At 41.1% G+C, this 26,963-nt stretch overlaps 1 protein-coding gene across 1 annotated transcript in view; it reads right to left on the reverse strand.

The window, feature by feature from the left end:
- Nucleotides 1-26,963, reverse strand: part of cdh13 (cadherin 13, H-cadherin (heart)) — a 1,084,899-nt gene that overhangs the window by 871,994 nt on the left and 185,942 nt on the right. The window lies entirely within an intron of this gene.

Here is a 26,963-nt window from a genome sequence, read left to right on the forward strand (position 1 = left end):
GTAGGATGTCATTTGTGACTTTGATAAGAGCCATTTCATTACTGTGGCAGGGGTGGATGCCTGATTGGAGGGATTCAAACATGGAATTCCAGGAAAGATGAGCACGGATTTGAGAGGTGACAACACATTCAAGAACTTGGATGAGGAAAGGGAAATTGGAAATGGGACAGTAGTTGGCAAGGGCAGTCTTGTTAAGGGTTGATTTTTAGAGGAGAGGGGTGATGATCACAGATTTAAAGGAAAGGGACAACACCTGAAGAGAGAAGAGAACTATTAACAATATCAGCTAACATGCTATCCAGGAGGGAAATTTGGGTGGTCAGCAGTTTAATGGGAATAGTGTCGAGCGAACGGGAGGTTGCTCTCATGTACAAGATGAACTCAGATGTGGCATGAGGAGCAATATGAGAGAAACTAGAGAAAGATACAAGTTCAGAGCTCGAGCAGGGGGGTGCTTTAGAGGAAGTTTCATTGTGAGGAAAATAATACATTCTTCTGGCTTTTCTCTCTTTACAGATAAAAGTTTGCCAATTACTTTGTTTGAGAAAACATTCCTTTAAAAAAATTAGGTTTTGCAGTTTTCGCTTTAGATCCATAAAGTGGCGCAGTGGTTAGCACTGCAGCCTCACAGCTCCAGGGACCCGGGTTCGATTCTGGGCACTGCCTGTGTGGAGTTTGCAAGTTCTCCCTGTGTCTGCGTGGGTTTTCTCCGGGTGCTCCGGTTTCCTCCCACAAGCCAAAAGACTTGCAGGTTGGTAGGTAAATTGGCCATTATAAATTGTTACTAGTATAGGTAGGTGGTAGGGAAATATAGGGACAGATGGGGATGTTTGGTAGGAATATGGGATTAGTGTAGGATTAGTATAAATGGGTGGTTGATGGTCGGCACAGACTCGGTGGGCCGAAGGGTCTGTTTCAGTGCTGTATCTCTAATCTAATCTAAAATGTGGGTATTTGTAGACTTAAAAATTCTATCCTGATAGTCAAATGCACAAAACCTCCTTCATCTACATGGTGAGCACATTACTACGCCTTCCCAAAACATAACCACAAACACAGCATGCAACTCAGGAATACAGATGAATACATAGACAGAGATCAAATCCAGAGCCCTTCTGTAAACCAACAAGCCCACCAATTTTACACAGAAATTAAGCTATATTGCTCTACTTGACTATCATGACACATAGACTCATACTTCACCTTTAGATAACCAGCTTCAAGTCCTCACTGGCCTCCTATGGATTGGAATCCTTTCCAGGCACTTAAACAACAGCTGATCTACTGCATTCTACTCTCCTGCACTGGACTGCCAGCTCTGAAATTTAATTATTTGGAATATCTTTATAGGCTACCAAACTTGTGTGGCTCCAGCATCAAACAGCTGTCATACCACCTAATGAAAATGAGATGTCGACAAGAGGTCAATGTACGTGCAGTGCAACAGAATTTTGCTCTACATATGCAAATGACAACGACAGAACTTGTTAAGTAGTAGAACGAATGCAGAAAGGGATATTTTGTGCCTCTTCACATGTGCACTGCTACCTATTTATGTCTAGCATGAGTTGGAACTCAAGTCATGAATTGAGTAACTTTGTTCCAAACAAAACCAAAATTCTCCAATTTGATCACTTCAAGTCTAGAAGCCAATTCAATGTCACTCGTTAGTAGTATCCCTTTTCAATTTCAAGACAATCTAATAAATGTTACATTAACTAACTCTGTGTAAGTGTTTTAGAAATACAATCATCACATACAACTCACTGCAACAAAACTGCAAGTCTACTGAAAAGAAAATTGGCCAGAATGACATGGGCCATTCAATAGAAGACAGTCGACATTTACTTGAAACAGAAATTCAATACAGAGTAAATGACACTGGGAGAGTACAACAATCTTGAAGCCCAGTTTGCCATTTGAGTCAGTGAATGAATATGACAACTGATTTCTATGGTGTTATTCCCTTGTTTTACTAAATTTACTTTCCCTTGAACATTATAGAGGGACTTTGACATACAAAGAGAATGTATTTGATAGTTGATAGGTTTCTAATCTAACCCGTGCTGCCCATCAAATGCATTAAAGTCTCTTTAATGAGCAGTGTGGAAATGGTATTAAATCAATCAGGAACCATAATAGCTGTACTTAGGCTGCTCACTTCAAACATTATTTTGCTACCCATCCATCCACAAGAAAAGCCAATGTAAGCAAACAATTAATCAGGCAAGTCTAAATTTGTTTAGTCAATCTACATTTGATATCACTTAATATTCAGTAACTACAATACAAAGATCTTTTTCCAATAATTTGTAACATCAGTCAGATGCACCAAAATGTTATATATAATTTAGTGCAAGTTATACGGAGACAACACTGGTGCAAAAAGAAGCTGGTCTGGAGTCATGGAACAGCATGACTTATTAAGTCCGATTAAACAGTTAACTTTGATACTGCAGACAAGAATGTGGTCATGTGATAGGCCAAAACTTCAACTTACTTAAGGCATTTCTTTTGTTTAAATTATGAAGAAATAAACTAATGGGGTGGAGATGGCAGATACTGGAGGAAACTTGAAAAGCTCTCCAAATAATTTCAGAATCAATTCACTAATTGATTTTTTAAAAATTCACTCATGGGATGTGGGCGTCGCTGGCCAGGCCAGCATTTATTACCCATCCCTAATTGCCCTTGAGAAGGTGACAATGAGCTGCCTTCTTGAACTGCTGCAGTCCATGTGGGATAGGAATACCCACAGTGCTGTTAGGAAGGGAGTTCCAGCATTTTGACCCAGTGACAATGATTTTACAAGTCAATACATTCACATCCATAAATGTAATGAGAAGCAGTTCTAATTTATCAGTGGAAGCGATCAATTTTTCACCTTCACGACACTGTTAGGGATATGTTCCTGCAACACTGCCCCCGCCCCACAACAAGCTAATTAATTCACTGTAATTTATATAACTGCTTGATTGTCTGGAACAAAACTGAAAAGTCCATAATTTTAAACAAATGGACTTTCTATAACCTTTTTACACTTTTGCTTGATGTGACTAATGGACCAGCTATGCCACACATTTGACAATAATGTAAAAACAGTTATGGCCTAGCATCATTAAATGTGTGCAATTTGGAAGTAAATTGATAGGTGCAGCGTCAAAGTCCAGCAAGTTCAGTGACTCTGCTTCAAAGGGATAGTCTCATTTTAGATATTCATTGGGTACAATATAGCTGCAATTTCAATCATGCCTATTGTACCAATACTGAATTTTTCTGCTTACTTTTAGCTACAGTTCAATATAAGTCAAAGCTAACATTGAAATACTGGGCAATGTGGAAATTAAGGTATAATAGACAGAAAACAGAGAAGGAAGCAAACAGTAAGAGAGCGCAATTTGAAAGAAAAAGTACGATCCCAGAAATCCATGGTTATTCTGGTGTACTCCCACGGTAATTTCAAAGGGACTACTCCAGAACATGGGTCAGGTCCCACCAGAGTACCAAAGTTTGCTCAATGGCCTATTGAGGATAAGCCCCTGCTGACCCCAACCATGGCCATTGGCATAGGAGGAGACAGGAGCAAGGGCAGGGACTCCGACTGTCAGAGTTCCCTCATTCAAGGCATTCATTGGGACCTGGCATATGGGCAGCTTAGGTAGGCCAGGTCTGGGTTCTAGCCTGCATCCCTAAAGACAAAGCAACAATTTAAAAGAAAATTGTTTTAAAGTGGCTCCCTTTGCTGGGGGGTGGGGGGGGGGGGAATCTTATAAATTTTGTACAGGGGGAGAGGGGTCCTAGCACATCCCTCCCTCAATTCTCCTGACACTGGAAAGTCTTCCAGGATCAGTGGCATAGGTTCTTAGCTGGCACAATCCCATCATAAGTGCTGGCTTTATAGACCCTTGATATTTCGTGGCCTAGATTACCATAGTCACCAACACAACCAAAGTAAACGCTTTCTTCCTGTAACAAGTAGGTAAGACAGAGCAACTGACCCTTTCATTAATGATAAGCATTCTAAAATTGTCTTTTCCTCCCACTGAACACAGAACAGAGCTGATTTTAACTTTTGGATGGCCTTCTGGGAGAGAAGAAGCTGGAAGCATTTTGAGGTTCACGCCTCATTAAATAGAACCAGCGATCTTGTTCACTGGTTTCAGGCCAGTCCAATATCAGGCTAGAGGCATAGTTAGATCTCACAAACAGCAATTAAATAAATTACCATATCATCGGTTTTAGGTGTTGGTTGAAAGTTAAATGTTGGGCACCAGGAGAACTCTCTTGCTCTTCTTCAAAATTGTGCCATGGGATCTTTTCCATCCACTAGAGAGGGCCTTGGTTTAACTTTCCATTTGAAAGACAGCAACTCCAGCAGTCCAGCACTCCTTTAGTAATGTGCTCGAGTGTCAGTCTAGATTTTGTACTCAATTCTCAAGTAGAACTTGAACCCATGATTTTTTTTTAATTCATTCGTGGGATGTGGGCATCACTGGCTAGGCCAGCATTTATTGCCCATCCCTAATTGCCCAAGAACTGAGTGGCTAGGCCATTTCATCCGACCTAGAGGCAATAGTGCCATCACTGAGTCATCGTGGTGATATAGAACCCAATATGCCAATTCTGACAAGTTGAAATCAATCCCAACATCTTTAACACACATAACTTCATCAATATGCTGCTTCCTTCCTGCATTTTCCCAATTAGATAAAGATTTATAACAAAAATAATGGCACATGAGAAATACCGCTGTGTGGAATCAACTAGCACACAGGAAAAAACTGATTTTTATCCCTAATCACAGAGGTTAATCAAGTGAAACACTGATACATCACTCCATTCATACAAACTTTAATATCCAAAGCTGTCCTGTTATAGTCCAGACATTCCCATTATATCTATACTTAGCCACATCATCTTCAAACTGTTCCCAACCAGCTGCTGTTAAAATAAGAGAACTGGCATAGCATCAACTGGTAAGAGTGTATTCTATTCTGTGGGAAAAAATCTTAATCTGTACCCTGTTTTGATGCTTGCCAATATTTACATCCTCCAGTTCTGCAATGCCTGTTTAAATTATATAAACTTGCTCATATACACACAGTAGATATGTCATTTCTTAAGTCAACATGTTACATTTACTCCTTGCAGTATTTTTAATTGGGATCATATTTCATTCAAATTATCCTCATTCAACTATTACTGTCTTGGTCTTGTTAGTTATCTCCCTTTTCTCACAGGAATATAGTCCCTTACCACATTCATTAGATGATTCGAAGCATTTCTCTTCCACTGAATTTTCTATTACTGCTACATCCTCTCTAGACCTTTTCTCAGAGTACATTCTTCGAACAAAAAAAACTATATTAGCACATGGCAGAAAGCAAGGTAGCATATTTATTTATTGTAGCCTGCATTAATTTATACAAACACAAATTAAATCTTTACGAGGAAGCAATGGAAGTCTCGGCAACTAATACTGGATCTGAGCAACCACCAAAATATTATGAACTTTATTTCATCATGCTCTAAAAAAAATCACACGACTTGCCTGGAATAATACAAAGATTGTACACCAGTAAACAATATTCTGCATTTTTAATCTTGTGGAAAATTTCTCACAACTATCAAAAGCTCATGAGAACCGCAGTTTCTAGCTGGAGCAAATACTTGGAGGTATGAAAATCTTCTTGGAGCATTTTACAGGTTGGTTAATAGCCAAAACAGCTTTAATTCATTCTTTTGAAGGACCTCAAACGATGGCACTCCTTACCTCTTTCAGCATTTCTTTCTTTCTACAATCTTCAACATTTTTAAATTTTAAATCAATGGTTTGGTGTCACCTAGGCCATACTTTTTGATTAACCTGAGTTATATTGGGGACTATAGGCTTTGGTAGGTCACTGCGGTTTCTCAATTTAAAAATAAAAGAGAAACATCATGACGAAGGGGGTAATTTTAACTTTTACTGTTAGACGAAAAACAGGTGATAGCGAATCAGCTCCCTCCTTCCCGTCCAATTTTCATTTCTGTTGACTTCAGGTTAATTTTATAATGCTCATGTCTTCAACATTCTCTCAGTTATCTTCAATTCTTAGATGAATCAATCCCATGCATCTATTTTTCAAATAAGTTCAAAAAATGTTAAGCCATTTTGCCTCAAGCTAATGATTCTGAAAATAGAACGTGGGACAGATTATATACAATATCTTTACAGAGAAGATACAAATGGTAGATTATTTCTGTGATACAAGGGTAGGAGTTAAGTTATAAATACAGCACTGAAAATATGCCACTGCTGCAAAATTTCATCTCAACCAACGATCACAAAAAAAATAAATTTCTAGTGGCCCAACCCTCCCTCCAGAAGCCAGCTCTGTGTGCTTTGATCCCCTGGGTAAGGGGATGATCAAGATTTTGTCAAAAAATTAACTTTTCCTTGGGGTCCAGGCCATTTACCTGCTCCCCCCATGCCCATCACCCCCACACCTGCCACTCGAGTCCACTTATGCCAATTAGAGGACAGCACATCTCACATCACTGGGCATAATCAGACTTCAGTGCTACAGCAGATTCTGAATGAGACAGATCTACACAAATTACTGCCACAGGGAGTGCCCACCCCATGACATTTGTTTAGTTTAGTTTAGAGATACAGCACTGAAACAGGCCCTTCGGCCCACCGAGTCTGTGCCGACCATCAACCACCCATATATACTAATCCTACACTAATCCCATATTCCTACCACATCCCCACCTGTCCCTACCTATACTAGGGGCAATTTATAATGGCTAATTTACCTACCAACCTGTAAGTCTTTTGGCTTGTGGGAGGAAACCAGAGCACCCGGAGAAAACCCACACAGACACAGGGAGAACTTGCAAACTCCACACAGGCAGTACCCAGAATTGAACCCGGGTCACTGGAGCTGTGAGGCTGCGGTGCTAACCACTGCGCCACTGTGCCGCCCGGGTTGTAAAGGAAATGCCATGTGCTGCAGGAGGTCAAAATCCTGGAAACTTCAAAGGCCCAACTTTTATCTGAGTCCCACCAGTCTCACCTTGGGGTTATAATTTCAGATCAGAAGAGTTTCAGGGCCATTGTGTTTTTCTAAGCAATTACAATACAATGGTTAGAAAAAGGGCACAATGAAACTCGGTAGTTTGTAATTATAAACACCACTGACATTTCATACTTTCTTTTTGAGTCAGAACTATCTTTGTATGTCATTGTAAGAAAGATCATGGTCTCAAAAGCTCTCTGAGTGGACTATGGTTTTTCGTTGCATTATAACATGACTGAAAATGCATAAATTTATTCCTTTTGCACTTATATTGCAATGCATGCTCACATGGAGCCAACTATAATGGAGTTGTAATTATCCAACTGAACAAGTCAATAAAACGTATCTCAGCCATCATTGCGATCCCTGAGTGAATAATGCTATAAGTGCACGTTTTCCTGGGGCAAAGGAAAGAGGAAAGCACCTGAAAAGAAAAAAAATGGCTCCAGGCTGATGCTCTCCTGATAGTAACTGTTGCAGCAATACTTCAAAATCATGTCATAATTGGGTTGCAACAGTAAAATGAGAATCAGAAGCATGATGCAACGAGGCGTTTTAGGCTAGTGCCATCTCAAGGACCTGGCATATTAGAACAAGGTGGACCAGATGATATTTGAACCAGAAAAAAATGCAAACATACAGAACCCAATGGGCATCCCTGAAAATAACATTTCTGAAGGCTGTTTAGTTATGAACACATGGATAAATAGCAAAAGTGATTAAGAACATTGTAATAACTATGGTACCTAGCAGCAATATATGCATCGAATATAGTATATTAAAAATATGCCATTCAAGTTTCACCTACTGTAACTCAAAAATCTAATTAACTTGTTGTAAGAGAATTTGGTCTTTAACATTGCTGAGTGAAAGCTGATTTCAGTGAAACTCCTACTACCAAGGATATTTGTCATTGGAACTCCTGCAGAAACAACTAGTTTCTGTTATTAGGCCAACATGAGGTATGCTCACAGGACCTCTTATCCTTTTCTGCCATTTTCCCTATCTTTCCTGCAGATCTTATAATCTTGTATATTTAGTTCCCAGTTCTGACTATTCAGTCTGAGTCATGGCTACATGTCGTAACCTCCAAATTTAAGTGCACCTGCAAGTCATTCAGCATGGAGAGAGGCATGTGTGTGAAATGTTTCTCCGGTCATCAGAAAGCAATTTGAATAGGGTGAACATTACTTTATTGTCGACTGCAGTAAGAGGCCAGGAAATGCAGAACTCTCAACTGGGGCTGGATTTTACTTGGCCCCCGAAATCGGGCTCCATGGCGGGGGGCCGGAAGATTGTTCCAGCAGTGGCCCACCATAGAGCCCAATGCTGGGAGGGTAGGGCTTGATGTTCCCGGCGGCAACGAGGCCGCGTGGTGACCCTCCCCACCCCCCCACTCCCACTGGGCGACGGGACGTGCATTAACAGAAAGTAATTAATTAAATGCATACATTTAAACACACTTACCTGCAATCTAACAGTCAGGCCACGATCTTCAGAGTGGCAGCCGGCATTCCCGCACCTTCACTTTCCCGTCTGGGGAAAGCAGATGCTGAAGTGGCGGGAAAGGAGGTGACATGAGATTTTTAGTGCTAGTGGAAGGTGGGGTGGGAGGGGAGGCAGATAACAGGGTCAAACATTCGTCATTAATGTAGGGAATGGTGGTAAGGGTGAACTGTGAACTTTTTTCGTTTGGGGAGAGGAGGACAGATACTTAAATTTATTGTTACTGGGGGGTGGGAAAGTGGCAATACAATTTTGATTTGAACAGCGGGGGTGGGTGCGGTTTCCTTTAAAAATTTAAGTTAGCCGCAGGGCTGACTGCTCTTTAAAAATGGCGCCAGCACCGGCGCACATACAACTAACGCCATTACCAGCGTCAGAGAGCCCGCCCCCTCCATGTGATTTGGGGGTAGGGCAGGCTGACCAGGGTATTTAAATGAGCCACCGCACAGGAGACAGCGACAGCATGGTGGCGCATGGCTCACATCTGCGGGCCGCCATTTTATTCATCTGCCGCCTCTCACGGCAGCGGGCGCTTAAAATCCAGCCCCCTGGTCTTTTGCATGTGGGTGGGAGGATGAAGCTATGTGATTGAGCAAGAGGGATTTGAGGGACCTATCTCAGCAGGGTTGTAAAATGTCAGGGAAATTAGACTGTAGTTTTGTTTCAATGTAAAAGTTCCATGAAATTCTGGACCAAGATAATATAGCAACTGGAGTGCAGCCAAAAATTGGAGAAAGGGTTGAGAATCAGAGGGCACAGATTTAAAGTGATTGGTAAAAGAACCAAAGGCGACATGAGGAGAAATCTTTTTACGCAGCAAATGGATACGATTTGGAATGCACTGCCTGAAAGGTGGTGGAAGCAGATTCAATCGTGGCTTTTAAAAGGGAATTGGATAATTATCTGAAGAGAAAAATATTGCAGGGCTACGGAAAAAGGGCGGGGCAGTGGGACTAGCTAAATTGTGCTTGCAGAGAGCTGGCAAGGACTCATTGGGTCGAATGGACTCCTTCTATGCTGTAATCATTCCATGATTCTATAAAAATGGGAAACATATAAAGAACAAAGAACAGTACAGCACAGGAACAGGCCATTCAGCCCTCCAAGCCTGCGCCGATCTTGATGCCTGCCTAAACTAAAACCTTCTGCACTTCCAGGAACCATGTCCCTCTATTCCCATCCTATTCATGTATTTGTCAAGATGCCTCTTAAACATTGCCATCGTACCTGCTTCCACCACTTCCCCCGGCAGCAAGTTCCAGACACTCACCATCCTCTGTGTAAAGAACTTGCCTCGCACATCCCCTCTAAACTTTGCCCCTCTCACCTTAAACCTATGTCTAGTAACGGACTCTTCCACCCTGGGAAAAAGCTTCTGACTATCCACTCTGTCCATGCCGCTCATAACTTTGTAAACCTCTATTATGTCGCCCCTCCACCTCCGTCGTTCCAGTGAAAACAATCCGAGTTTATCCAACCTCTCCTCATAGCTAATGCCATCCAGACCAGGCAACATCCTGGTAAACCTCTTCTCTACCGTCTCCAAAGCCTCCACGTCCTTCTGGTAGTGTGGCGACCAGAATTGCACGCAATATTCTAAGTGTGGCCTAACTAAAGTTCTGTACAGCTGCAGCATGACTTGCCAATTTTTATACTCAATGCCCCGACCGATGAAGGCAAGCATGCCGTATGCCTTCCTGACTACCTTATCCACCTGCGTTGCCACTTTCAGTGACCTGTGGACTGTATGCCCAGATCTCTCTGCCTGTCAATACTCCTAAGGGTTCTGCCATTTACTGTATACTTCCCACCTGCATTAGACCTTCCAAAATGCATTACCTCACATTTGTCCGGATTAAACTCCATCTGCCATTTCTCCGCCCAAGTCTCCAACCGATCTATATCCTGCTGTATCCTCTGACAATCCTCATCACTATCCGTAACTCCACCAACCTTTGTGTCGTCCGCAAACTTACTAATCAGACCAGCTACATTTTCCTCCAAATCATTTATATATACTACAAAGAGCAAAGGTCCCAGCACTGATCCCTGCGGAACACCACTAGTCACATCCCTCCATTCAGAAAAGCACCCTTCCACTGCTACCCTCTGTCTTCTATGACAGAGCCAGTTCTGTATCCATCTTGCCAGCTCACCTCTGATCCCATGTGACTTCACCTTTTGTACCAGTCTGCCATGAGGGACCTTGTCAAAGGCTTTACTAAAGTTCATATAGATAACATCCACTGCCCTTCCTTCATCAATCACCTTCGTCACTTCCTCAAAAGACTCAATCAAATTAGTGAGACACGACCTCCCCTTCACAAAACCATGCTGCCTCTCGCAAATAAGTTAGTTTGTTTCCAAATGGGAGTAAATATGTAACATAACCTCCAAGAAAATGAGGTCCCTTGTCTCAACTGGCTCTCTGCATACTTTAACACAAGATTTCATTATGTAATATATTCCCACATATCAAATGAAGTGTTAAACTTGAATATGCATGAAATTCCACAATGGGCCATCAGTAAGCATTTACCTAGTTTAAATGCTAGCCTTTCTATGCTCATTGCTATTCAGTGTGACATTCAACTCATAAGTGAAATTAGATGTTAACAACCAACTAATAAATTACTCAATATACAGGCAATCTGTGGTCTGTTTACAGTGGCCCCGCCCCTATCCCCAACAGGCTCCTGTAGCTGAAAGGCAATCCTGAAAATAACTAATATTTTGGAAGGTCACTCAGCATCAAAAAAAGAGAATAATAAGACCTTGCAAAAGCTGTTGCTACATTTCTGGAATGCCAATTTGACACTGTGGTCTTTCTTGCTGATTATCATGCATCAAGAAACATCTGTTGTATGATTACACAGTCCAATCACGGTAAAAGTGCAATTAAACATATTGGCAGCATGTTTCCCTCGACAAATTTAATTTACAGTTCACCCAGGTTTAAGTGAACGAAAAATGTCATGTCACCAGTAAACTTTCAGGGTCTTTTATTCTCCAATATGCAAGGTGAATGATGTAAGTGCTTTGGATTCGATTTGGTTTCATTTTTTTGTACCCAATTAGTCTCAGGCACTTCCCAGGAGACATACAGCACTGATCAGCTGCAATGTTGAGTTTACTCTTCACACAGCCTATAACTGACTACCACTCCCCTCTAAAGTGAATTCAGAACACTAAAGAATTCTCTGAATATCCTCACTGTTCCCTAGTGCAAGAACAATTTGAAAAGGAATACCTAACTGAATGGTGCCTACTACTTTGAAATCCCCATTGTTAGTAACTAGTAAGAAGAGAAAAATATAAAACATTTCTGGCTTATTCTGCATATGTGCATACGCCAAAAGTCACTGACAGTTTTACAGGAGTAATGACAGTGATCGCTGACAGTTTCACTTTCATTATTGCCACAAAATCTGGGTCAGAGAGCTATGGTGAATGGCTGTTTTTCAGACCAGAGGGTGATATCCAGTGAAATTCCCCAAGGTTAAGTACTGCTGCTGCTTTTGATATTGTTATGCGGTTTTCCATTTTTTTTTGTATTAAAACTTGGGATTCTATATTTTTATAAACTGAAAAGGATTTCAGTGGACATTGAGACATCTGGAGATAGCTGAACTTTATGGATGTTTTTGGAAGGAAAGCAGGGTCAACAAGAGGTTCCTGGTTTTGACCAGTAAACAAATACTGGAAACCAGGTAATTTCAAGGAAACCAGCAGGGGCTTTGATCTCAGAGCTACCCTTTGTGTGACAAGAGCGAATTTATGACTTGGCATGTGACTTGTTTCTTTAGGTTTTGGTTTCATTTTTGAACTGTTTAAAAGCTAGGGGTTTGGACTAAAGGAGGCAATTGGAATTTGATTTTGACCTGCCTGGAGATCAGAACAACCACAGACAAGTATTACCTCTCTGTAAAGAATCCTTGCTTTTGAAAAGCAAAAGCTCTGTATGAAGTGGTACTGTTACCTCCTGCATTTTTGAAGAAACCCTGAATTTGCAGAAATCTTGCATCTTTAAAAAAAGGACTTTTGCATCAAATGTGAGAACTGACACCTGTTGCTATACCCCTGATGGAAGACCTATGTGAAGCCTTCTACCACTGAAGTTCTTTGAATGCCTACCCATCACAGACTGTTCCTCAACCTCGCATGGAAAGACTTCGAGTGGCATCCAACTATTCAACTTTGGGACACCTCACCAAACCCAAGAACTTCCTTCCAGATCATTACAGTTTTTATTATTCCTTTCATTCCTTTGAAACAGCTATAAACAAAAAAATCTTTTTCCCAATTAACCAGTTGGATGCATGTGTGTGTGTGCATGAGGGCTAGGGAAAAGCAAGGAGCTTTAATATCTCAATTCGTATATAGATTTATTTCATTATTGGTTAAGACTTGGTTTTATAATAAATGGTTAATTATGTTGTTGATTAAAGAAACCTGGTTGGTGTGCTTTATTCTGGGGACAAATAGAGTATCTAATTGGCTGTTTCGGTAAGTGGGAAAATTTATTGATATGCTGTGACCTGTGGAAAAGTGGGACTGAATTCACAGTGCACTCCTCTCACCTTGATGGCAACAATATACATTAATGACTTGCGGGCACAATTTCAACATTTGCAGATGACACAAAACATGGAAGTGTTGTAAACAATGAGAAAGATAGCAATAGATTTTAAGGGGACTTAGACAGGCTAGTAGATTGGGCGGACACATGACAAATGAAATTCAACAGAAAAAATGAGAGATAATACTTTTTGGTAGGAAGGATTAGGAGAGATAATACATGCAAAATGGTACAATTTTAAAGAGGGTTCAATACCAGAGACACCTTTAAAGGTGGCTTGATAGGTTAAGAAAGCAATTAATAAAGCATATATGATCCTGAACTTTGTAAACATAAGCATAGAAAGTTATGCTAAACATATATAAAACACTAGTTCACCCTCAGCTGGAATATTGTATCCAATTCTGGACATCACATTTTAGGAAGGATGTGAAAGTTTTGGAGAGGGTACAGAAGAAATTTACAAGAATGGTTCCAGGGATGAGGGATTACAGTTACATTGATAAACTAGAAAAGCTGAAGTTGTTCTCCTTAGAACAGAGAAAGTTAAGAGATTTGTTAGAGATGTTTAAAGTCATAAAGTGGTGAATTTTATGCTCTTCCTCGTGTCGGGTTTGGAGGTGGGGAGAGCATATAATCGGGCGGGATGGTAGCGGGGGGGGAACCCGACACCTTCTCGCGTCAACCCAAATTACATTCAGGGTGGAAAGGCCTGTGAACGGCACTTAGTGCCTGAATGAGGGACCTGGCATTGGGAAGGGGGAGCCCTGCTGAGGGCCACACTCTGCCCTTGCTGCTGACCCCCCCTCCCCACCACGCACCCTTCCCCCATGACACCCCGCGCCCCCCCCACCACCCTGCGAAACCTCTCCCGCCCTGACTTACTTATGGCCTGGGTCCCTCGGCGATCCACAGCTACCAGTGGATCTATTACCAATAGCAGCCACTGCCTCTGTGGTGCCACTGCTCAGTTAAAGAGCTGCCAGAATCTGATTGACCAGCAGCTCTCAGCAGGCAGGACTTCCACCACCGGGGTCCTTGAACCTCTCCCGCTGCTGTGTTTAATTGGCACTTGATCTGGCAGGCCTTCCCTAGAGGAGGCAACGTAGGCTCTTGCGGGCAATCGAGACCCCCGTTGCCCGGATAAAATCCTGGCCTTCGGGTTTAGATAGAGTAAAGAAAGAGAAACAGTTTCCAGTTGCTGGAGGTTCAATAACCAGATGGAACAGATTTAAATGATTGTCAAGAAAACCAGAGGTGCCATGAGGAAAAACAATTTTTTTTTCCACAAATGGTTAGGATTTGGAATGCAATTCCTGATAGAGTTGGATACAGATTCTACAGTAGCTTTCAATAGGAAATCAGATAAGTACTTGAAGGAGAAAAAGTTGCAGGATATGGGGAAAGAGCAGGGGAGTGGGAGAGGGACTAACTGGATTGCTCTTCAAAAGAGCTGGTACAGGTTCAATGCGCCAAATGGCCTCCTTTTGTGCTGTACGATTCCATGATTGCTGAAAAATCTAAAAAGAAACATTTACTAAATCACTGCACAGAAACATTTAAGAAAAATAGGAAGTGCTTTGTACTGCCCGTGCATCTGCTAAATTTTCTATACAAAAGCAAAATACTAATACTGAAAATCCAAAATAGAAACAGAAAAGGCTGCAAGTACTCAGCAAATCAGGCAGAATCTGTGGAGACAGAAACAGTGCACCTCTCGGACTCCCAACCCAAAGTGGGGGGAAAAAGTTAGGACAATTTGCATAAAAGTTTTACCTTCAAATGAGGTTTGTACTAGGGAGTAACACAAATCTCCTCCTCCCTCAGCTCAAAGGTTTCATAGCTCAAATTTCCATTTATACGTTCAGCCCATGAAATTCCATCTTGTTAGAATTTCAGCGTCATGGATATGATCTAAACCTGCCAATCCAGTATTCCAGATTCCACCACACAATAGGAGAAAGGAGATTGCATTTCAACTTGGAATATATATTAAGTGTTTATCTGGAGTGTTTAGTTAAAATTGTTCATTCAACTTTCATTGACAACAAGACAGTTATTAATTGGAATACACTTCTGTCCAATGCAAAAAATAAACTGCAGTAAGTGTTCTTCCTCTGGATCTTTATACATGGGTCATCTTACTAAATCAACTTCTTGGTGCAGCTCTTCACCCACCAACAGCAGATAGCAAGAATGCACATCAGTACCCACCATGATTTTCTGCCATTAACTTCTGCACAATGTGACTAAATTATCTCAGACGCCCACTTCCACTTACTAAAGAGAACTCCTGGAACTCGAAGATGGAAAGGCAAAACTGACAGAATAGTTAAATTGGCAGTAGATCCCAATAAGCTTGTAGTACAACAGATTTAAAAGTATTATAAACACATGCACAGTATTACTAAGATATTAATGAAATGTTCCCACTTTTAATTGACATAAAATCAAAGAAAAAAATTGCTGAAAGCATGCAAATCTCCTCCTACATATTCACACCCAGAGGTGATTAACATTTTATCATCTATTTCGTACTTTCAAACCAAAGTTCTCTCACCCTTTATTCAAAAAGGGAGATAGACAGAAAGCAGGAAACTACTGGCAGGTTAGCTTAACATCTGTCTTAGGGGAAATGTTAGGAGCTATTATTAAAGATGTTATAGCAGGGCATTTAGAAAACTTCAAGGTAATCAGGCAGATTTGACATGGTTTTGTGAAAGGGACATCATGTTTAACCAATTTATTGAAGTTCTTTGAAGAGGTCACATATACAGTGGATTAAAGGGAGCCAGTGGATGTACTGTACTTAGATTTCCAGAAGGCATTTGATAAGATGCCACGTCAAAGGCTATTGCAGAAATTAAAATTTCATGGTGTAGGGGGTAACATATTGGCATGGATAGAAGATTGACCAGCTAACAGGAAGCAGAGAGTAGGCATAAATGGGTCATTTTTCTGGTTGGCAAGATGTAGTGAGTGCTGTGCCACAGGGATCAGTGCTGGGGCCTCAACTTTTTACAATTGATTTAAATGACTTGGATGAAGGGACCAAGGATATGGTTGCTAATAGGTAGGAAGGTAAGTTGTGAAGAGGACATAACGGGGCTACAAAGGGATATAGATAGATTAAGTGGGTGGGGAAGGATGTGGCAAATAGAGTATAATGTGGGAAAATGTGAAATTGTCCATTTTGGCAGGAAGAATTTAAAAAAAGCATATTATCTAAATAGTGAGAGATTGCAGAGCTCTGAGATGCAGAGGGATCTGGGTGTTCGAATGCATGAATCGCAAAAGGTTAGTATGCAGGTTCAGCAAATAATTAGGAAAGCAACCAGAATGTTATGTTTATTGTGAGGGGAATTGAATACAAAAGTAGGGAGGTAATGCTTCAGTTTTACAGGGCATTGGTGAGACCACATCTGGAGTACTGTGTACAGTATTGGTCTCCTTATTTAAGGAAGGATGTAAATACGTTGGAAGCAGTTCAAAGAAGGTTTACTAGACTAATACCTGGAATGGAAGGGTTAGCTTATGATGAAAGGATGGACAGTCTAGGCATGTATCCGCTGAAGTTTAGTAGAGTAAGAGGTGACTTGATTGAAACAGATAATACTGAGGGGTCTTGACAGGGAGGATGTGGAAAGGATCTTTCCCCTTGTGGGAGAATCTAGAACTAGGAGTCACTATTTAAAAATAAGGAGTCGCCCATTTAAGACAGAGATGAGGAGAATTTATTTCTCTCAGAGGGTCGTGAGTCTTTGGAAATCTCTTCCTCAAAAGGCAGTGGAAGCAGAGCCTTTGCATATTTTTAAAGCAGAAGTAGATAGATTCTTGATAAGCAAAGGGATGATAGATTATCGGGGGTAGGCAGGAAAGTGGTGTTGAGGTTACAATTACATCAGCCATGATTGTATTAAAGGGTGGAGCAGGCTCGAGGGGCCGAGTGGCCTACTCCTGCTCCTAATTCATACGTTAGTATGTTCATTTTCTTTCTAGTTTATTCCAGTCAAACTTAATCTATTCTCTTCTATTCTTGAGCCATTTTACTCATCTTTTGTCATGTTCAATGGTTTGATTGATCTGGGTTTGATTGTAATAGGCTTTTCATTGATCTGTGTTCACAGTGCTTAATTACTTAATCCTTGCATTTTGAAACTGAACCTGAAAGAGAGGCTGGAAAGTTTTAGTAAAACAGTGATCATGTTCTGAGAAAGACATTGTACTGAAATCTTGTAAGTGCTCAGATATTTTAAAGTACTGTAAATAAACCTGTTGTTGATTTAGAACTAGTATCATAGCTGCATTGCTCTGAGATAAATCAGATATATAAAATATACTGCAAACCAGCAAAATCATAACAAAGTGACAACGAGGATGGTTCAACAAAATTTAATTTTATCAGCTCCAGAATCATTTCTTTCAATGCCGGGAAATCCTCCCATCTCCTGGAAGTGATGGATTTAGGGGTTCAAGACGTACTTGCTCACTATGCAGATGGACAGTCTGGATGTAGCAGCGATCTGGAAGAAAGCAATACTTGTACATTGTCTCGGAGCAGAAGGCCAGCGTATATTCAAGCAGCTCACAAAAGATACCTCTATGTTTGATACAGCAGTAAGTGCTCTCGAAAAATACTTTGGGCCAAAGAAAAGTGTGATTATCGAGCAATACACATTCTGCCAGAGATCCCAGGGACATGGTGAGCCCATTTATCATTATGCGACATCTTTGCAGCAATTGGCATCTACGTGTAAATTTGGCACAGTAACCAACAAACTAATTTGTGACCAATTAATTGAAAAAATTTCAATTTCGCGAATTAGGGAACATCTCCTCAGGATACAAGATTCTGAAATGGCTTGAAAGGGTAGAAGCTGAGCGATTGTTCCCACCGGTCAGGGAATCTTGAACACGGGGACACAGTCTCAAGATAAGGGGTCAATCGTTCAGGACTGAGATGAGGAGAAATTACTTCACTCAAAGGGTTGTGAATCTTTGGAATTCTCTACCCCAGAGGATTGTGGATGCCCCATCATTAAATACATTTAAGGCTGGGATAGATAGATTTTTGGTCACGCAGGGAATCAAGGGATATGGGGAGCAGGAAGAAAGTGGAGCAGGCAAAAAGTGGAGCAGGCAGAAAGTGGAATTGAAGCCCAAGATCAGCCATGATCATATTGAATGGTGGAGCAGACTCGATGGGCCATATGGTCTACTTCTGCTCCTATTTCTTGTGTTCTTGTGTTCCTCATGGATGATGATTTAACCTTGGAAAAAGCCACAAACTTGGCAGTCCAGATCAAATCGGCCATGTTAGATTCAAAGAGGCTACACACACATGCACCATTAGACTCAGGGTTGCAGACACAACTTGCCTAACCAGCTTCAGTTAGAGCAAGGGTTACAGACAATGAGACCTCAGCAACCTCATCAAAACATGTCTCAGCAACCTCATCAAAACATGCCCCATCACAGTTCAAAACTGTGCCCAAATTGTGGAAATGCTCATCAAGTCCAAATGCCATGACCAGTGTTACGAAAGTGCCTCTGTTTTAAATATATTTTTTGAAATTCATTTTTGAAATATTGACGAATGTTAAATTTTGGGGTTTTCAAAGGAGGTCATGTAAAGGCCACTTGACTTTGAAAAACAGTCCCTGGATGTTTTTTGTGAAAGGGGGCACTGAGAGGTCTTGTGAAGAAAACAAGCCTTTCCAGGAAACCACCTGACTTCCAGCTCAATAAACAACAGAGAACTTTGGACACTTGGAGAAGTTGTTTGCTAAGAAGTGGCATGTCAAGATTGATGGAGGTCAACCTCCTGTTGTCAGTGTTGCTTTTGAATTTTTTGAGTTAGGGTTGAACTGTATAAAGAGGGAGAGAACTTCCAAGGAGAGAGGCGAATACCCAAGGAAGGAGAGAAGATCACAACCCAGCTCAGCTTTCCAGCACCTCTCTAAAAGACGCTGAGATGTCCACTGTGTCAACTCATCTCATCTCCTGTCTTTGAAGAAAAGCCTGCTAAATTCATTCTTAACACCACCTAAAAAGAACTATTCTAAAAGATCCCAGTGACCCATCTACATGTACTTGGAGGCCAGACTTTATGCCAGTTTTTGAATACAACATATCTCAGCTGTTGTTTCTTCAACAATGGTGGAGAGAATGAGCAAGTATTCAACCCAAGTGTTTTTTTTTTGTCTGTAACAGAGCTCTAAACAAAAATCCCTTTTATTTTTCCGGTATGTGTGGGAGTGTGAGGAACTAAGGCAAAAAGGGAACTGTGGAGAAGTGGGACTAGAATAAACAGTGCACTCCTCCCTCCATGGTCATAACAACAGCTCGAGTAAAAAAAGTGCAACTCATGCTTAAAGTGGAACCATTTTGCAAAGATATGAAGGTTATCAAAGAAAAAGACTTCATTGGTTCGACATGTAGGGAAGTCTCTTCCTGAGAGTGAGGTACAACATGTATATACACCATCACAAAAAATAAAGACCAGGTCATTTTATGGAGTGCTCAGTCGAGATTGCAGGCATCTCAGTCACTTCTTATCGATGTTGGCACAAAAGTATCTATTTTGAGTGACAAACTCTACCATAGGTATTTTTCACAATTGTCTCTCACTCCTGCAACAGATACTCTTCAAGCCGATGATGACACTATCATTCCAATTTTGGGGATGATCACAGTTCCAGTACGCTACAAAAAATGTCACCCTGAACAGGTTCAGGCTTCTATGCAGCCTAAGGCTGAAGCCTTATGGGGGTAAACCTTTTTGATAGACTTGAATTCAAACTTGAAGACCTCACCAGAGCATACTTTTACGGGATTGATGATGCAGATTATATACATCAGTATCCTTCCTTATTTACTGGATTTGGGGGAGCAAGGGGTACGGTCCTGCTCCTCGCGTTGACACAACAATTCAACCAGTTTCACAAAATTTGAGACAGTTGCCATTTGCAATCTGTGCCTAAGTGTGACAGGAGTGAAACAACTAGAAACAGATGGTATCATTGAGAGAATCGATTTATCACCGTGCATATCAAATCTCGTCATTGTCTGATGAAAAAATGGCGAACTTAGACTAGGCATTGACCTGAAGGCAGTCAACAAAGATATCAAGACACCATACTCGACAAGTACACACTTCCTACAATCCAAGAACTGTCAGCATCATTTCATGACTCCAGTCTTCACAAAATTTGATATGCAACGGAGTTATCTTCAGATACCTCTTGAAAAACAAAGCCGATATCTTAGTTTTTGTTGCATGAAGGTGTGTTTCAGTCCTGCAGAATGCTCTATGAACCAAGCTCAGCACCTAGCACATTCCAGAAGATCGTTTCTTCAGTCTTGTTGGATGCTGAGGGAATGCTCAACCTACTTGATGACATTGTTGCCCATGGAAAGCACAAAGCTGAACATAATTAACGATTGTCAGCAGCGCTCACTCGACTTGTGAAACACAATTTGTCATTTAACAAGGTCAACTGCACATTTCCGGGAGCTGAGAATAACTTTCTAGAGTGACAGCAGCTGAAGTAAAGCCCTTCATGCGTTTCTTACACAGTCCAAAATGTAAGTGTTGGTATTGTTCCTTGGTACTACCAGCTTTTATCACAAATTCATTCCTAAGTATGCAGAAATTGTCCTTGCGCATTTCAGCCCAAACGCAGAAATGTATGTCACAATAGATGCGTCAAGAAGTGAACTCTCACAGTCCATTGACGGATGCGAATGACCAATAGCTTATGCGTCACACCCATTGTCGGAAACTGAACATAAATACTCCACTGGAGAGCGGGAAGCACTAGACTGCATCCAGTGAACATTGGCACATGTATCTTTATGGTAGAAAGTTTATTCTCTGTACTGATCACCAAGCGTTGACTCCATTGTTGGCTACTTCAGGATCAGGTCATCAACCTCTGTGTATCTACAGATGGTCTACATCAGTATAACTTCGAGGTAGAGTATCTTGCAGGTTCACACAACTGAGTAACTGATATGCTTAACCGTAACACTATCACAGTGTTAGTGATAGAAAAGCATACTTTGACAAATGTACAGGCACAAGGGAACCACAATTTACAGCTGGAGATTGGGTTCAAATCAAATGGCCTAATCATGATCACAAACTTGCTTCATCAGTATCAGGTTTAAAGCAGATTAAATGTTTGCTAAGTACCAATGCTTATCTGTTGGATGACAACACCAAGTGGAATGCAAGACATTTGATAGGGAGAAGACCAGGATATTTTGTGGATAGTGGTTATGAGGATACATTTCCTTTTCCTATGAGTGATGTTAATAATCCACTTCATCAAGCTGACCACACAGATTCACAACTTCAAATACGTAAATTTAATCGCAGACCTAAGAGATCTTCATATCTCAAAGACTACTTCTTTACTTGGAGAAAACAGATATGTTGACCACTCAGAAATAACTTGATGTATATATGTTTGATGTTTAGAATATTTTAATTCAAAAATAATGTCTTTCGCCAAAAGGGGGAAAATGTGATGTTCGATGGTTTGATTGATCTGGGTTTGATAGTATTCATCTGTTCACTGTTCAGTGTTCACTGTGCTTGATTACTTAAGCCTAGTGTTTTGAAACTGGAACGGAGAGGCTGGAAAGTTCTCATATAGCACTGACTGTGTTCTGAGAAAGCATTGTACTGAAATCATGTAAGTGCTCAGATATTGTAAAGTACTGTAAATAAACCTGTTGATTTAAAACTAGTATCATATCTACATCGCTCTGAGATAAATCAGATATATAAAATATACAGCAAACCAGTGAAAATATAACATTTTTCTAATGCATTTTAACAGCTTGGTTATGGGGACAATTGCATATCATCCAGTAAACTGCATCCCTTTCCAAATTGTTAAGAGATTTTTTCCACAAATCTCCAGTGTCTCCAAAGAGGCCACCTCACTTAGAGGTCAGCATTTCCAGCATTTAACAATTTTATTGCAGATTTCTGGTATCTGCAGTAATTTGCTTTTGCCTTTGTTTTGTCTTTCTCCATCACACCTGCACCCCCCTCCCCGAGTCCCAATGAAAAACCTTCACATGAAATACTAACTCATCCTCTTTTTTGCTATGTATTTCCGTTTTCTGTAAACCTATTATGTTTCTAAGTCATCAATGAATAATAAGAAACAATTTCTTTTAGGGTCCCTCAGAACAGCTTTTGTTTTGACATTTAAAGTGGCTAGCAACTTCTCCAATTAAATATTCATGGTGCATCACATAACACTTTCAAGTAATTGCATTCATTTTTCATGCAGGTTGTGTGTGAGATTTATGGTCAAATTAAAAATATCCAAACCCTAACATACATATGTGAAACATAAATATGATTAATACAGTACAATTAACATGCTACAAGTGGCATCGGACTGGGAAATGTAGTCCATAGTTATGATGGAACATTATCACAATAATAAATTTTAGAAAGCATCACAATAGTGTACAGATTGGAAAATGAAGTAGTGAGTAATTATTAAGCATATCATTGCTGGCTCCCTGAGGGATTGTGGAAGCCTTCAAATTTGCTCGTAAAAATTTCATTAGCTATCCATTGATTCAATGTTATTGTATGCATGTTATTGTTAGATTTGTAATAATGAAGGAATTGCATTTTATCTAGCACAGTTCACATCCTCAACAATAATTATTTTCAAGTATTTTTACTGTTGCTATGTAGGCAAAAGTAGCAGCCAACCTCTACACAGTAAGATCCCGCAAACACCAATGAGATAAATGACCAGATCATCTGCTTCTGGCTGAGGAATAAATGTGGCCAAGAAACTGAGAGAACTTCCCTGTTCTTTGAATAAAACCATGGAATATTTCATATCCTCCTGAACAGGCAGACAGGGTTTTAGGTTTCGTATCTCACCTGAAGGACACCATCTCTGACAAAGCAAAGTGACAATTTACATTATGTGCTTATGTTCTGGAGTGCTTCAAATTCATGATGGCTGTATCTTTGGGACTGATGGCTTAAACTTGATTGTTTCAGATTTTCAAACCAGATTGACAGACACTTGGGGGTGCATGAGATCATTAGACTTCTATCAGTCTGTTATCATGTTTCTATGTGTTTCTAGATTTGTTTTTCTTTTTAACTACCATATTATTTCTATTGCTGTATGCTAATTTTAAAATTAGTCTCCCTCACATCCTCAGAAGATGTTTCTTTAAATCCCCAGCTTCTCATTACATTCACACCAAAGTCAGGCCAAAATCAAGGAGCTGGAAAACTAATTTAAAGAAAACTTCATTTTTATTAATCATCTGTTTTATATAAATTACAGTGTGATATATTGCAAACATTTAATTATTATAAACTTATAAAAAGAATGGGCAATAGAAGTTATGTACATAGAAGATAAGCCACCTGTGCAAAAGCCAACATACTTCACTGCATTCAAGAATTATGCAGCTTCTATTTGAAGGTTTTGTGAATGAGTGGTTTCCTATCCATTTACCTTTCCCTCTCTTTCTCTGTGCAAATAAAATTTTACTTTATTACTTATATTGCACCTCTGTGGATGTACCAGCATTAGATAGGGCACTGGTTTCTGGGTTTGAACTATTTTTAAATATTACAGTGCTTAAAGCCCCTCCCTCCAAATAACTGTCATTCAACTCCCTAAAGTCTATTAGTGAAAAAAAATGTTGCTTCATTTCAATTTCTCAAACATCCTTTAGGTGTTGCTTGATCATGAGAGTGAACTTCTATTTTAGTGGCTGGTGTATCAATCTTCATTTCAATGACAGGGCTGGATATTAAGCTTTGCCAAGCATATTAAAACCATCCAAATGGAACCAAAAAAAGCCATAGGGGTTATCTAAATTATTCAGCAAACAGTTGTTTGAATGTTCCTGCTTTCAATTAGATATCAATTAGAAGTATTGAAATCTAAATTGATATCACAACTAAGTTAGCAAGTTGGTAAACAGACAATGAAAAATAGAACCAAACAACCTGGAGTCCAACTGTTTGACTAATTGGTTAATGCTTGGTTAAAAAAAATTACATTTCTGGAAATAGTAATTTTGTTATGGAATACTATGATTAACTTCTTGCCAGTATGTTATTCATTCCAACCAGTCTTGGATGACAATGATTCTTTCAATAGTTTATAAAATTGTGCATAGCATCCATGACGTGATGTAATCTATTTTAAAGAAAAACAATGCAAACTCTATTGGTTTCATTTTAACTCTCTTTCCTTCGGTTTTCTGAAATGGACATTTGATAAACCATACAATAACCGTAACTGCCAATAAGTCCCTAATTCTATATAGTTCATAATGGCCTTAAAATATCAACAATGTTAGATGTGGCCAATTACTTTAAAGCATTACAGTGAAAGCATGGGACCATGTGGCCCTTCAAACCAGCTCCTCCATCAACTAGATCATGGCTGATCTTCTACCTCAGCACCATACTCCCTTGACATCTTCAATAACTAGAAATCGAATTGATCTTTGTCTTGATCATAGTCAATGACTGAGCCTCCACAGCCATCTGGGGTAGAGAATTCCCAAATTTGTGAGATCAAAACTATTAGTCATAAGCAGATACATTTTCACTGTAGTGAAATATTTTACTACAGATTTAATATATTGAAGTTAATTGGGGGAGATTCTGTTATTGACAAGGAATCAGAGCTCACCAGATCTCTCCCTAGTGTCAGTCCATAATTAAAAGTAATCCTATAGTTGAGTTCACATTTATTATTTACACCAAAATCCAAAATAAAGCTGAATGGGCATAATGGGTTGAATTTTACGCCACCCCAGCGGGTTGGTTGGTGGCGTGGGGGCGGCGTAAAATTGAGCGGGAGGCCTACCCGCCCTGCTCCCACCTCCGGTTGACTTTACGGCGGTCGGGCGGAGTGGTGGGGGGGGATCTGCCCACCCGCCCAAGGCCAATCAAGGCCCTTAAGTGGCCTCTTAACGGCAACGTAAGGGCCCACGCCTGCCTCCACAGGTATTTTACCTGTGGCAAACGGGTGTGCTGGGGATGGGAGAGGCCGCACAGTGATAGCTGCTGGCCTTTCCGCACCCCGGGGGGGAGGGGGACCATGGCAGTCAAGCACAGGATACCCGATTGAGGGCCGCCCCCGCCTTCCAACCCACACCTGGGACCCAAGATGCTCCCCTCCCCCCAAACGACCACTCCAGCCTCACCAGAGAAGGACCAATCTGCCTGGTGAGGCATGCCCAACTTACCTTCACTCCTGGATCCATCTGGTCGGCTGGGCTGCAGTCCCAGCAGTGGGCACCGCTCCTGGTGGTGCTGCTGGGACTAACAGCTGCTGGCCCGCTGATTGGCCGGCAGCTCACTGAGCCAGGACCTCCTCCCTCAAGTGAGTGGAAGTCCCGCCTTGGGACAGTTAAAAGATGGGGGTGAACCTGCTTCGGGCTAGGCGGAAGCAGGTTCACCTCCATCTTTTATGTCGGTGGCAAATTCCCGTCCAGCAAAGGTAAAATCCAGCCCAATATATCTGCAATGTCAGAGTCATGAAATCGACAAAGTAGTACAAAAACCATTGAGTGCAACTGACACAGAAGTAGCCATAAATCTCAAGAACCAGGCCATAAATGAGCAGAGTGTAACATCCCATGGCTTTTGTTTACATTGCATGAACAAAGAACAAAGAACAGTACAGCACAGGAACAGGCCATTCGGCCCTCCAAGCCTGTGCCGATCTTGATGCCTGCCTAACCGGGGCCCATATCCCTCTATTCCCTTCCTATTCATATTTTGTCAAGATGTCTCTTAAACGTCGCTATCGTACCTGCTTCCACCACCTCCCCTGGCATCAAGTTCCAGGCACTCACCACCCTCTGTGTAAAAAACTTGCCTCGCACATCCCCTCTAAACTTTGCCCCTCGCACCTTAAACCCTAGTAACTGACTCTACCACCTTGGGAAAAAGCTTCTGACTATCCACTCTGTCCATGCCGCTTATAACTTTGTAAACCTCTATATCATGTCGCCCCTCCACCTCCGTCGTTCCAGTGAAAACAATCAGAGTTTTTCCAACCTCTCCTCATAGCTAATGCCCTCCAGACCAGGCAACATCCTGGTAAACCTCCTCTGTACCCTCTCCAAAGCCTCCACGTCCTTCTGGTAGTGTGGCGACCAGAATTGCACGCAATATTCTAAGTGTGGCCTAACTAAGGTTCTGTACAGCTGCAACATGACTTGCCAATTTTTATACTCGATGCCCCGACCGATGAAGGCAAGCATACCGTATGCCTTCTTGACTACCTTATCCACCTGCGTTGCCACTTTCAGTGACCTGTGGACCCGTACACCCAGATCTCTCTGCCTGTCAATACGCCTAAGGGTTCTGCCATTTACTGTATACTTCCCACCTGCATTAGACCTTCCAAAATGCATTACCTCATATTTGTCCGGATTAAACTCCATCTGCCATTTCTCCGCCCAAGTCTCCAACCGATCTATATCCTGCTGTATCCTCATCATTATCCGCAACTCCACCAAACTTTGTGTCGTCCGCAAACTTACTAATCAGACCAGCTACATTTTCCTCCAAATCATTTATATATACTACAAACAGCAAAGGTCCCAGCACTGATCCCTGCGCAACACCACTAGTCACATCCCTCCATTCAGAAAAACACCCATCCACTGTTACCCTCTGTCTTCTGTGACAGAGCCAGTTCTGTATCCATCTTGCCAGCTCACCTCTGATCCCGTGTGACTTCACCTTTTGCACCAGTCTGCCATGCGGGACCTTGTCAAAG

This window comes from Heterodontus francisci, chromosome 17, assembly GCF_036365525.1.
Source record: "Heterodontus francisci isolate sHetFra1 chromosome 17, sHetFra1.hap1, whole genome shotgun sequence".
NCBI lineage: Eukaryota > Metazoa > Chordata > Chondrichthyes > Heterodontiformes > Heterodontidae > Heterodontus > Heterodontus francisci.